Consider the following 11,425-nt stretch of genomic DNA (forward strand, 5'->3'; position numbering starts at 1 on the left):
CGCAAAAACAATTATCACTTCTCAGAAGGCAAAAATTCACGTCAAAAGCAATAAAATCGTGTCGACGTCGTCGCGGTGGAAACGCTCGGTAACGAGCGTTTCCACTGCGACGGCGACGGCACGATTTTATTGCTTTTGACGTGGATTTTTGACTTCTGAGAAGAGATAATTGTTTTTTGCGCTCTCCTATTGGTCAAAATTCGGTTTAGATGTGCTTTATTCGATTCTCACACGTAATATTGTTATAAAATATCTTAATTGGAACGCTTGATAATCGAGCGTTTTCACCGCGATGGCACGATTTCATTGCTTTTGACCTGGACTGGAAATTTACTATATGGCAACTCTGAGCAGCAAATAAAATATGACTTATTATCTGATAAATATTATAAGTACATAATTCTAATAATTTTTAATGCATATTTAAAATATTTTGCATATAATATTATTTCAGAAAATATTATATGTCGTAACGGTGGCTAATTTTTATATTAATTTGCAGCTTAAAAAGGGAACTCGTACCTATTCTTATTTATTCAAGAAATTATATTTGACGTTAAAAAAAATAAAAAATGCTATTTTTGTTATTAGATCGGAAATCATTGTTTTCCCAGGGCCCGGGTTCACTCTTGGCGGCCCTATTCACCAGAGCTGTCTTGAACCAACATTATAAAAGATAAGACCTATATGCCATTGAATGGAAACATCAGCATATTGTCCAGTATTATGACAGGAACACATCGTGACAGATCCCATCTGCTTTACAAAATCACAGCCGACAATAATACAACTCTTAAACTTTCAAGTCTTTACATATATTTTAATTTATATATAAAATAAACTGTTACAAAAAAACCAGGCGTTTTTTTTATAATCAGATAAAATATTTCAATGTGTTCAATACTAGTAAAAGTTATTATGTAACGAATTATTTTGTAGTAGTACATGTATGGAATCCTTTTTACATTGAAAAGCAAATATTGTTACAAATGATCATCGCAAATATCATTGGCCTATATAATAACGATATTAAGCATAGCTCACTCAACAAAGCACCCCTAAGCCGTCGTTTTGTGGGGGATAAATAAATATTGCGGCACCCCCGCGGGCGGGAGCTGCGCCCCCGGGGGGCGCGGACCCCCTTTCACGGTAGACTTGCCTCGCCGCGTATGTCGCCTAAACACTGTGGCAATTGATAACTGAAACAAAAAAGGGGTGACATAACGACCCTTTCGAAACGCGGATATTGTGAATTAGCTGGGGCGAATCCCTGAGCCGGGGGGTTGAAAACGTCTGGCAAAGAAGGTACGAAAACGTTCCACGAAGATTTCTTCCTTGTCATTAATTTTTATTTTCGTTGCGTACACATGACGGTATGTGCAATACTTTATATCGAATGGGGTTGTTTTTTCTTAAGGTGCAAAGTATGCGGTGGGGGCAATGGGGCGGCGAATTATTCAATCAAAATTTTAGTATATTAATCTATAACAGAAAAAATTATATTGATTTTTTTAATTTTGCTATACAAATCGTAAATATTTAATGTCAGCATATTCAATCTAATTTTTAAAGAAAATATTTAAATTGCCTTTACAGATCGACCGGAAATTCTATTTTAGTTCAAGCTGAAATATACACTTAATTTAATAAAAATAAATTTAATTTTATTTAATATTAGACGCTGTAAAGTATATATTACGTTTATACTAGTACGGAAAATCTATAGAAACAATCTAGCATTTCTTTATATTGAAATAAATACTGACACATCACCATATTATCTGCAAAATTCCAATCAATGTATTCAAGGCATAGTAAATTTTATTCAGCCTCCACGCGATGCCATACTGGCTAGTTAGTTGCAAAGCTATCTTTGCTTTAGTATTCTAAAATCAAAAAGTGAACCATGGAGCTATTATAGCATCAGTCAGTTAACAATGAATCTCGTCTGAATGAGCATATTTACATCTTTCTTTTATGATACGTTTTTTCTTTGGTTTTGCCTATGAATTCTGTGTCATCGACATATCGAATTCGTATACTATGTATTTAGATACCGTAAAACAATATAAAATACACACAAATGTATATTATGGATATTGGATACGTAGAATGCGGCAGTAAATTAACTAATTCCGTGTCATCGTGATTAATCGATAATGAAAAAAGCGATTCGTTTCGTGTTTATTGCGCGCTTCATTGGTTGTTAATTTCCACAGTGGTGTGACTCATGCACACAAATTTGTGGAGACTGACTGCTTTTTTACCGCCCGTTTTTTTATGATGAGAGATTTTTATCTAAATTTTGTTTAATTTAACTTGTGGCGCTGAGCTTTCGAAGGGCCCGCATCCTAACAAATGTCGCGCCCGTAAGTACTTCTGCTCAATCACTCGTTATAGACAGATCTTTTGGTGGGTCCATGATCGTTTATCTATCATTTTTATGGACAATAAAATATACATAAAATAAATATTACGTTTAGCAACACATAAATTGACATTCTTAATCACATTTTGATAAAGAATAAATTCACTTTATAGAAAAACAGTTTGTATTACAGTTTGTAATTACATAATTTATAAATTAATATTAACAATAAAAATATAAAAATTAACAAATAAAATCCATATATTTTAAAAAGGATGTTTTAAATGCATACTTTATAGTTTAATCATATTCTAGCGCCTAATTTTATTATGATTGTATACATATACTCTTCAAGTACGCATAAAAATGTATGTTAATATAAAAAAAAGATTTGAAGTTTAAAAAATAGTTTGAGATTTCGTTTGATATAGCGAATAAGTCATTTTTATTAAAAAAAATATTATGATAAGAATTTTTAACCCTTTCATTTTTGCGTGCCATTTCGAAATTCGTTAATATGTGGGGAGCACCTGCTCATGCCATATTTAAAAAAATAATATAGCTCAATAAATTCAAGTGATTTACAGCCTTAAATCATATTAAATAATCATTTTATTAGGCTTAAAGGTTTATGGAACATTTGGATGCTCAATGAGTCCTATCGATTTTCTTGATGACTTTTATGAAGCTATCGGCGGTGAAAGTGTTAATAAGACATACATATAAATATTATGTTAAATCGATGGTAACATAGTATCTGAGGCTCTCTTATGACAAAGATTAAGAAAACAAATTTATGGCAGAAATCAATGAAAAAGAAGCAAGTGTTTTAATGGCAGTAGTATTTTTTTAATAATAGTCAAAGCAACTTTGAACGATTCATTACAAACTTATAACTACAGATGAAGACCCTTGAAGAATAAATGCATCTTGAAAATTAAAAATGTCAAGATATTCAGGTCTAGAGATATCACACGCAGAGCTAAAAACGCAGTTGAAAACATTATGTATTCTATCTGCTGCTTGCTTGTTGTTAGTCGAAGAAGAAGAAACTGTATTTACCAAATATCACACAATCACTCAAATCATGGATAGATAAGGGTTTAAAGTGTAATGTAGTGTTGAGGCAATTTATTCCTTTAGTTACCTGGTTCAATGAAAATAATAGGATGGAGCTAGTGTTTTTTTTTATTACAAAATGAAGATTTCTTTTTACTTAAGAAATTTGAAGATTTCACGAGAATTTTCAAAGAATGTTTCTTTTTATAAATTTAATTTATACAAATATTTTTTAATAGTTACAATTTTTAAAACATAGTGTTTAATACATTAATTAACAGCTAGAGTTTTTAAAAATAAGTAGTGGTTAAAATGGTAAATTCACAGCTTTATTCAGAGCAGGTAGTGAGAAAAGGGACAGGGATTTTGGACTAACACTGAAAAGATTTATGACCAACTTTAAGAATAACGATAAGCAATCATTTTGTTTTGACCTCCTCGAACATTCGCCAGTCAATAAAAAAAATAGGAATGCAAGAATCAACGTCTTAAAAATGTATATAGTATAACGTCTTTAACAAAAATTTGTTCCTCAGCTAAATTAAACAAAATTATATTTTTTAATCTAAAAACTATATAAATCATACGATAAGGTGTTTAGTTATAAGATGAAAAATATTATATTATTGAAAGTGAATAAATAAGTTAATTATACATGCATTAAAAATGTAAGTCAAAATATTAATAATATATTATATAATAATTAAATATAAAGTAATAAATTACTCATGCATTTTAATAAATATTTTATAATTTTTCGCGGTCGCTTATATTTTTAATCATTAAACATAATTTAATTTGATGCGTAACTATTAACCAAAATTGTTATAAGTGAAATAAACTGTAAGATTTTTAATATTAAAAGATATATACTGCATACTAGATATTTTTCATCTATCTAAAATTTTCGAGAACCCTCAAGAAATTTAGATCAATTTCTCATTTTTCGAGAAATGAAAAACACTATTAACCATACTCACTAAATTATTACTTGTTGCTACTGCAATTCGATATCGCAGCGATGTGTAAGAGTTTTTAAAAAACTCTGAATGTAATTGCATGCTGATGATTAAGAAAGCAGCCAATAAGGAAGCGCTGTCGCGTTGATCTTTTGAGGAGCATAGGTGCAGCCAGTGGCTGGTTCTCTGGGGGGCGCCTTTCTACCGGTTGTAGTTTTAAGTAGGCCGACTGCTAAAGTTAGCAAGCGCTCTGTGGAATTGTAATCTTCTCGATCGTATTGGCTTTGGGGTATAAATCAGTCAAAGCAGCGACCATGCTACTCGGGCTTTGTATCTATCTACTTCTTTGACAACGATCTTAGAAAATGGAATTTTAAAATAAGGAAGGTGGAATTTTCATTAAATGATCGCTATTCCGTATATTTCCGTTCGAGTGACACATTTAGCAGCCACGAAAAATAAATATTTTTTAATATACTGAATTAAAATATACAGGAATATATTTTTACTATATATTTTATTTATAGGCTGATTAATTTTTAAATTATATGTTATATGTAATAATGATCATAGATTTTATAATTAACTCCCATTACTTAAAATAATAAAATCAGAGATTGAATACAAAAAAAATGATAAATAAATACATTTTATCAACAACAAATATTACTAGGCACAGCCGTCCCTTCAGAGTCGCACTGTACACCCAACGAAGTCTGTTGCTTCGAAAGCAGCGGTCGCCAGTTACGCAATTAAGACTATAATAAGCAAATTAATTAATCAAACCAATGATTCAACTGGAATCACTCCTGGCTATTAATGACTCCCACGAGCTAAGCACATTCGGTTGAACGATCTCGAAGAATCCTTGTGCGTCAATTTATAAAACATTTATTTGTGTTAACCGTAAAATCAATCTAAATATCAACGGCGATATGCATTAATTAAACAGTAACAGTCTCTGAGTGCATATTAAATATCATTTTTTTCAACCGCGAGGTTAGAATTGAATAGGAAGTCGACATTTACGAGCCGTCTTTGTGAAAAGCCGATGTCTTTGACTGGATGTTTATGGGATCATTGATTACTTTTCATTGAGCTCAATTGAAGAACCGTTTCCTTCGAGATGGTGTTCTTTGACAATTCCAATAATTCGTCAGCCATTAAGTGTCACGTGCAATAATTAATGTATTGCTTATATAAAAAAAGTTTAGACACTATATTTTTACGCAATCCTTATAAATCGCAAAAGCTAACCATGTCGAGAAAATTGTTTGTGCTACATAATAAAATACAATTAATAACCCTTCATGACCGACACCCTGGTCTTTTTCAACCCTAGCTGGTTCGGAAGAGACATGCACTTTTGTTTTATTAAGATAACAAATCTCGATGATTTTTCCTGCATAATTTCAAGCACGCGACGTTTTTGTTACATATCATTCGTTACGTTGATATTAAAATCAACCGAAGTGATTAAGTGAAATATTTGTAAATAATATTTTACGAATATTACACTGTGAAATAAGATTTTTGATACATTTATTTTATTTTTTGTTGAAATTTAAAATAAAATTTTCAAAAAAATATGATATGTTACTATATTGAATTTATTTTAAAAAGGGTTGTGGTAAAAATCTATTAGACTAAATTTATTTAAAATAATATGAATTGATTAATTGATATTAAAAATCTTTATTTATAATATAGCTTTAAACAGTACATTTAAAATATATTCAGAATGTACCTAATATCATATTTTTTTATATAATAAAATATAAAAATAAATTATGTTATTCTATTATTGCTTTCAATTGTCACTAGTAAAAACGATGCGTCTCCTGTCAACCCTCGCAGTAGACCAAACAATCTGATTTAGAATCTATGCTTGCATGATCTTGGGTGAGCTTTTACAATAATTACATTTAGTTTTAATCCATGAACAGCACGAGGGAATGGCACCGATAATGGTCGGGTAATCCTGACTGCATGCGAGCTCTGACCCCTGCTCATTATACAAATATCACCTACAATTTGCATTAATTACCCCATATTAAACGATCGGGTGCGGAACATCACATGCATATAAAGGTTTAATATATTATTTTAAGCAATAATCTAAATAAGAATACCGTAAGAGTTATTAATTTTCTCCAACTCATCTTCATTTAAAATAATATTTTTCAGACTAAATTAATATTCGTAGATGGTAAAGAAATCATTTAAATTTGACATTGATTCTAGACATTACATTTATAAATCAGGAATGTGGTCGTTTTATCAACACGCATCCTACGCAACATTCACCAGACATATTTCGGAATGGAAGTAATAATTAAAATATGAATTTGGTTACCTGAATCGCGTGATGGTAATTGTCGCCACTGATTACATCGCCCGAGTCTGCCTTGTGTTTATTTTTCGTGAAATATTTTCGTTTATTTACCTGAAAAAGTAGACATAAAAAAAGTGAGATACATTTTCAGTATACGTGTTTAATTAAAATTTTATATGTTTAAGCGAATTGATTAGATTTGTGCGTGTTTCTAAGCGCTTATTAATATAATCTGACGAAACTACCGAAGAACTATGCAAACAAATTCGCGTTGTGCAAGTCACGTCATTTTATTGAAGAGTGTATCACATGAAAAATCACTCGATATTACTGTAATATGATAGTGATTGCATTTACTTGTATGTTTTTTTTTTAAATTACGATCAGATCATAATTATATATCGGTAGTGTTTTTTTGTAAGAAAAAACGTGTCGAAACTCATATCAGTTTTAAATAATAAAAAAATATTGTATTTAAGGCAATGTTAATAGTAACGTGTTAATAATCAACGTACTTTCAAGGATCAAGTGGTTCGAAAAGTTTGATGAACGAAAGATCTGAAATTGTCTTAGTCTTCAACGAAGCTCTTATTGAAGTGAGCCCGTATGAAATGCAACCGTTTTTCTGGAACTATCATTTCTCTTTTATTTAGTTGCAGTCTGCTTAACAAGATTCTAATTTCTAATTTTTCAAATGCTTATTATTAACATATTCAGGCCAATATTATTAATTGAGTACGCGAGACCAATACACCAATACAATCTTTTTTTGATTGACTCTCTCAATTTTATATAAAATGTACTTGGATCAATGAGAAGATGCTATCTTGAATCATGAACCTTAAAAAGTAAATCAACTAGTTACAATGACGATTGACTGTTCAATTAATTTATCATGCAATTAGAAGTATTTTTAAAATAATTTAATAATAACGCATAATAAATTATTGGTATTTTGATACTGAACTTTATTTTATTTGCCTCAATTCATAGTATCTTTAAAATAAATACAAATTACATTGATAAATAAAATAATTGGGTTTGCTAATAAATTAGTAGAAATTGATAGCCTGCTCGTTTATAGGTTGTTTGATTGATACAAACAATGTTCGTGTGCTTGAAAAATATTTTCCCCGTTGTCAAAAATGTCGGGAAACGTTTTGTGTTTGAACTTCCCAACGTTGGGTGTTGTCGAAAAAAATCGTGTATAAAAAAGCAAATGTCCGTTATATACGAGCGGGTATCTGTCAAAGGTTGTTTGTCCTAATAAAATTAACTACTTATAAAATGGTGGAAATTTATATAACTACTCGGCAGTATGAAGGGAACGTGACAGTCATTAGGTAAACATTGAGCACACTTCATAACGATAATCTATTAAATTAAAACGGAAATTCCGTGTTTCGTGCCTCTTTCGTCTGTGCTACAGTGCTGTTAAAAATAACATAAATATATTTTATAATACAAACTAGAAAATATTTTTTACAGTATAATAAATTAGATTCAATAACAGATATATTTTTATGATATATTTGCCATATATGTATATAGGATTGTTGAGAAAATAAATATTTATAAAACTAGCATAGAAAAAAAAATTAATATATGAAGAACTAAAATGTTGTAACTAAAAAGACCAGTTAAAATTCTATACATAGATATAAATAAGTTAATATCAAATTACTTTTTTACATATTAATTGTATCAAAGGTCGTATTAAACAATTTGTTACCTCTCGTAGCAGTACGTTTAAATATAAAATTTTAAATTTCAAAAATCAGCTAGAAAAACCTATTTCGAAGCCCAAGTTATTTTATATGTATGATGAGATTACAAAGGGATTGTGCATTAAGAAACTCATAAACCTGGCCAAACAATAACAGCAAGTTTATATTGTTATTAGACGGATTATCTGCATGAAAAAGTAAAAAAAACAGTCTGAACTTGGCAACTAAAGTCGAATAGTTCTACAACACGAAAATTTACATCCATATATGACACCAAGGAACGTTTTATTTTATCCACCTTAATCTCTAGACCTTGCTCTTTCCAACTACCATTTATTTCGAATAATGCAACATTCTATATACGGAAAAAAGTGTGAAAAGGGAGCTATCGGAATATTTTGCATCAAAGCCTCGAACATTTTATGCCAATAAAACTTTCTGAAAGATGGGAGAAGGTCATATATTGTATTTAAAATAAAATTATATTTTCAATCATTAAAATTAAACAGTTCTTTTTTAAGCATTATTAAAAAATGACGTTAATTTCGGTATTAATAAAGTTAATTACCAATTATTAAGTATATACCCCTTACTTTATTTTTATATTTTTTTTCTAGTAATACATCTTGTCTATATATATATACAAATTAAATATTAAAATATGACGTAATAGATATATTATATAGTAAAAATAATGAAAATGTTAAAATTATAAAACAATGTATATATATATATATATATATATATGTATATATTTCTGTATTTACTCTAAATCAACAATGTTTTATTGCATTTTTATTCTAACCAGATAAAATAACAAATTGTTTTATAATATAATTGTAATAATGGAAATTAAAATATAAAACTGTATTGCAGGAATTATCGGTTTTAGATATTTATTACCAATCCACAATAATTAAAACATAAATTTATCACGGTTTTTTTATATTATATAAAAATTAAGTATGTCACCCCAATGAGTTGCACTATCAAAACACGCAATCCTACAGTATAATTTATGCAGTGAACTGCTTGTTTTAATTTTACGACTGGTTATAAAACTATCACGCCACCATACTGTAAAATAATGAATTAAAAATTAAAAGTATACACAAATGCTAACCAACTTCAATGCTACCTATAAATAATTTAGATCACACTTAGATAAATTTAGTATGGAAGAATTCACACGGACATTTTGAACACACAATGCAGGCAACTGAAAAATAAATTATAATATTCAGCGCATAACTTGATCAGTTTTCAAACATGTTTCGAACCATATATTGTGATAATTATCAATAACATAAACGAATGTCGTCCCATTGATCAGTAAAATATAACGCAATCTAGAAAGGGTAATTTATATCATATAAGATTTAAAATACAGGGTGGTTCGTAAGTTAATGACACGTTTCCACAGGAGCGTGCATATGCATCCGTATTAAGTTGTCAAAACAAATTCGCAGAACATGGATTGCAGCAACAGAGGGCTCATTAGGCGGAAATGTGAACAGTGGCGTGCGCGCTAACTGAATTGTATAAATAATGATAGTGGCATCGTGCCCCCAATTCGGCTATGAAAAGAGTTACATTCCTTGGGGACGTGGGGTTCGAACCACCGACCCCCCGTCATTCAAGGGTCAAGCCCTTCGAACATTATACGATTCATTTGAGCTTAACGATCGCGCACCGCGAAAAGTTATGGCAACTCCCCGAGGTGCAATGGCGAAATCAATCTCGAAATGATGTCCTTGTTGATGCTGCGATGGTGATTTGTTTTGATCATTGTGAAAAAAATAAAAAAATATAAGTATTACTTTAAAAAAATAACGCTCGGGGAAGAACAGATACTAGATTGCATTGTGTGATATCAAATTGCAAAAAATCAACTCCTATTCCCAATCATAAAAAAACTATACCAGGTAATCATCTATTATGTAGTGCAAATGTAATTAAAATCTATTTAAAAAATCATTTTACTATACTCGTCGCAAGAATCAGATTTTTTTAGTTAATAAACTTCGGGAATATTTAACAAAATTATTTTATTTTTTGTGCAGACGATAGAAGACTAACTATGTAACAGTATAAATATAATAAATAGTAAATATGTATCACAATTTAATAATTATCCATGTAAGAGAATAAGTTCACAATTTATTATTAATGGGTAATAAATTTGCTATACAAATACGAGTGGACAATGACAATGCGTAAAAAAACAAATTCATGGTCTTTGATTGATTAAGTTATGGCTGTATTAGTGTGACGTCATACGCGTCCTATTATATCCTAGTGCATATGAATATTTTGCATCGGGAGGAATATAAGCAGAGTGGCGCAGCGGAAGCGTGCTGGGCCCATAACCCAGAGGTCCGTGGATCGAAACCACGTTCTGCTAAACTTTTTTATTTATTATTTTATTTTGTTAGATTTCTTTATTAAATATGACTATATACAACATCCAACCCTAACCCTAAGTGACATTGGTTTATGCGTCCTTTCAACGGCCTTATTAATCATACACTGCCGAGTGAAGGCTCGTTAACATCGGAAAGCGTCTGGTCGCTACGACTAATGCTCTGTCTCCGACTCCTGCAAAAAAATATTAATTACGCCGTGGCCATCCCTTGACACACACCAGAACTAACAGGGTGACTGCAAACCCTCGCGTGATGAAATCGAGCAGTCAGGGCGCACGCCCCTATGGCCACGTGAAGTAATGCAATCTTGTGAAAAAGTAGCCGCGACAAATTACTCCAAGAGTAATTTAGGTTGATGCATAAATAATCTCGTATTCGTAAAACAAAGCAAAAGTTTAAAATTTTAATGTATTTTGAGAGTTTATTAATTTAATTAAATATATAAATTATTTTTTGATATAATTTTTTATTATGTTTTAGTGAGCTTGTAAAGTATACTTCATAAAAAACTATGGCTTAAACGAGCCAGAATTAAAAAAAAAGTAAAGAAC

At 30.4% G+C, this 11,425-nt stretch overlaps 1 non-coding gene across 1 annotated transcript; it reads left to right on the forward strand.

Moving 5' to 3' along the window:
* Positions 1-10,780: 10,780 nt before the first annotated feature.
* Positions 10,781-10,852, forward strand: TRNAM-CAU (transfer RNA methionine (anticodon CAU)). Its single transcript has one exon. It is a non-coding gene; the product is annotated as a tRNA-Met (tRNA).
* Positions 10,853-11,425: the final 573 nt, after the last annotated feature.

The sequence above is a fragment of the Plectrocnemia conspersa genome, unplaced genomic scaffold, assembly GCF_051122295.1.
Source record: "Plectrocnemia conspersa isolate PC_06_02 unplaced genomic scaffold, ASM5112229v1 ptg000004l, whole genome shotgun sequence".
Taxonomy (NCBI): Eukaryota; Metazoa; Arthropoda; class Insecta; order Trichoptera; family Polycentropodidae; genus Plectrocnemia; species Plectrocnemia conspersa.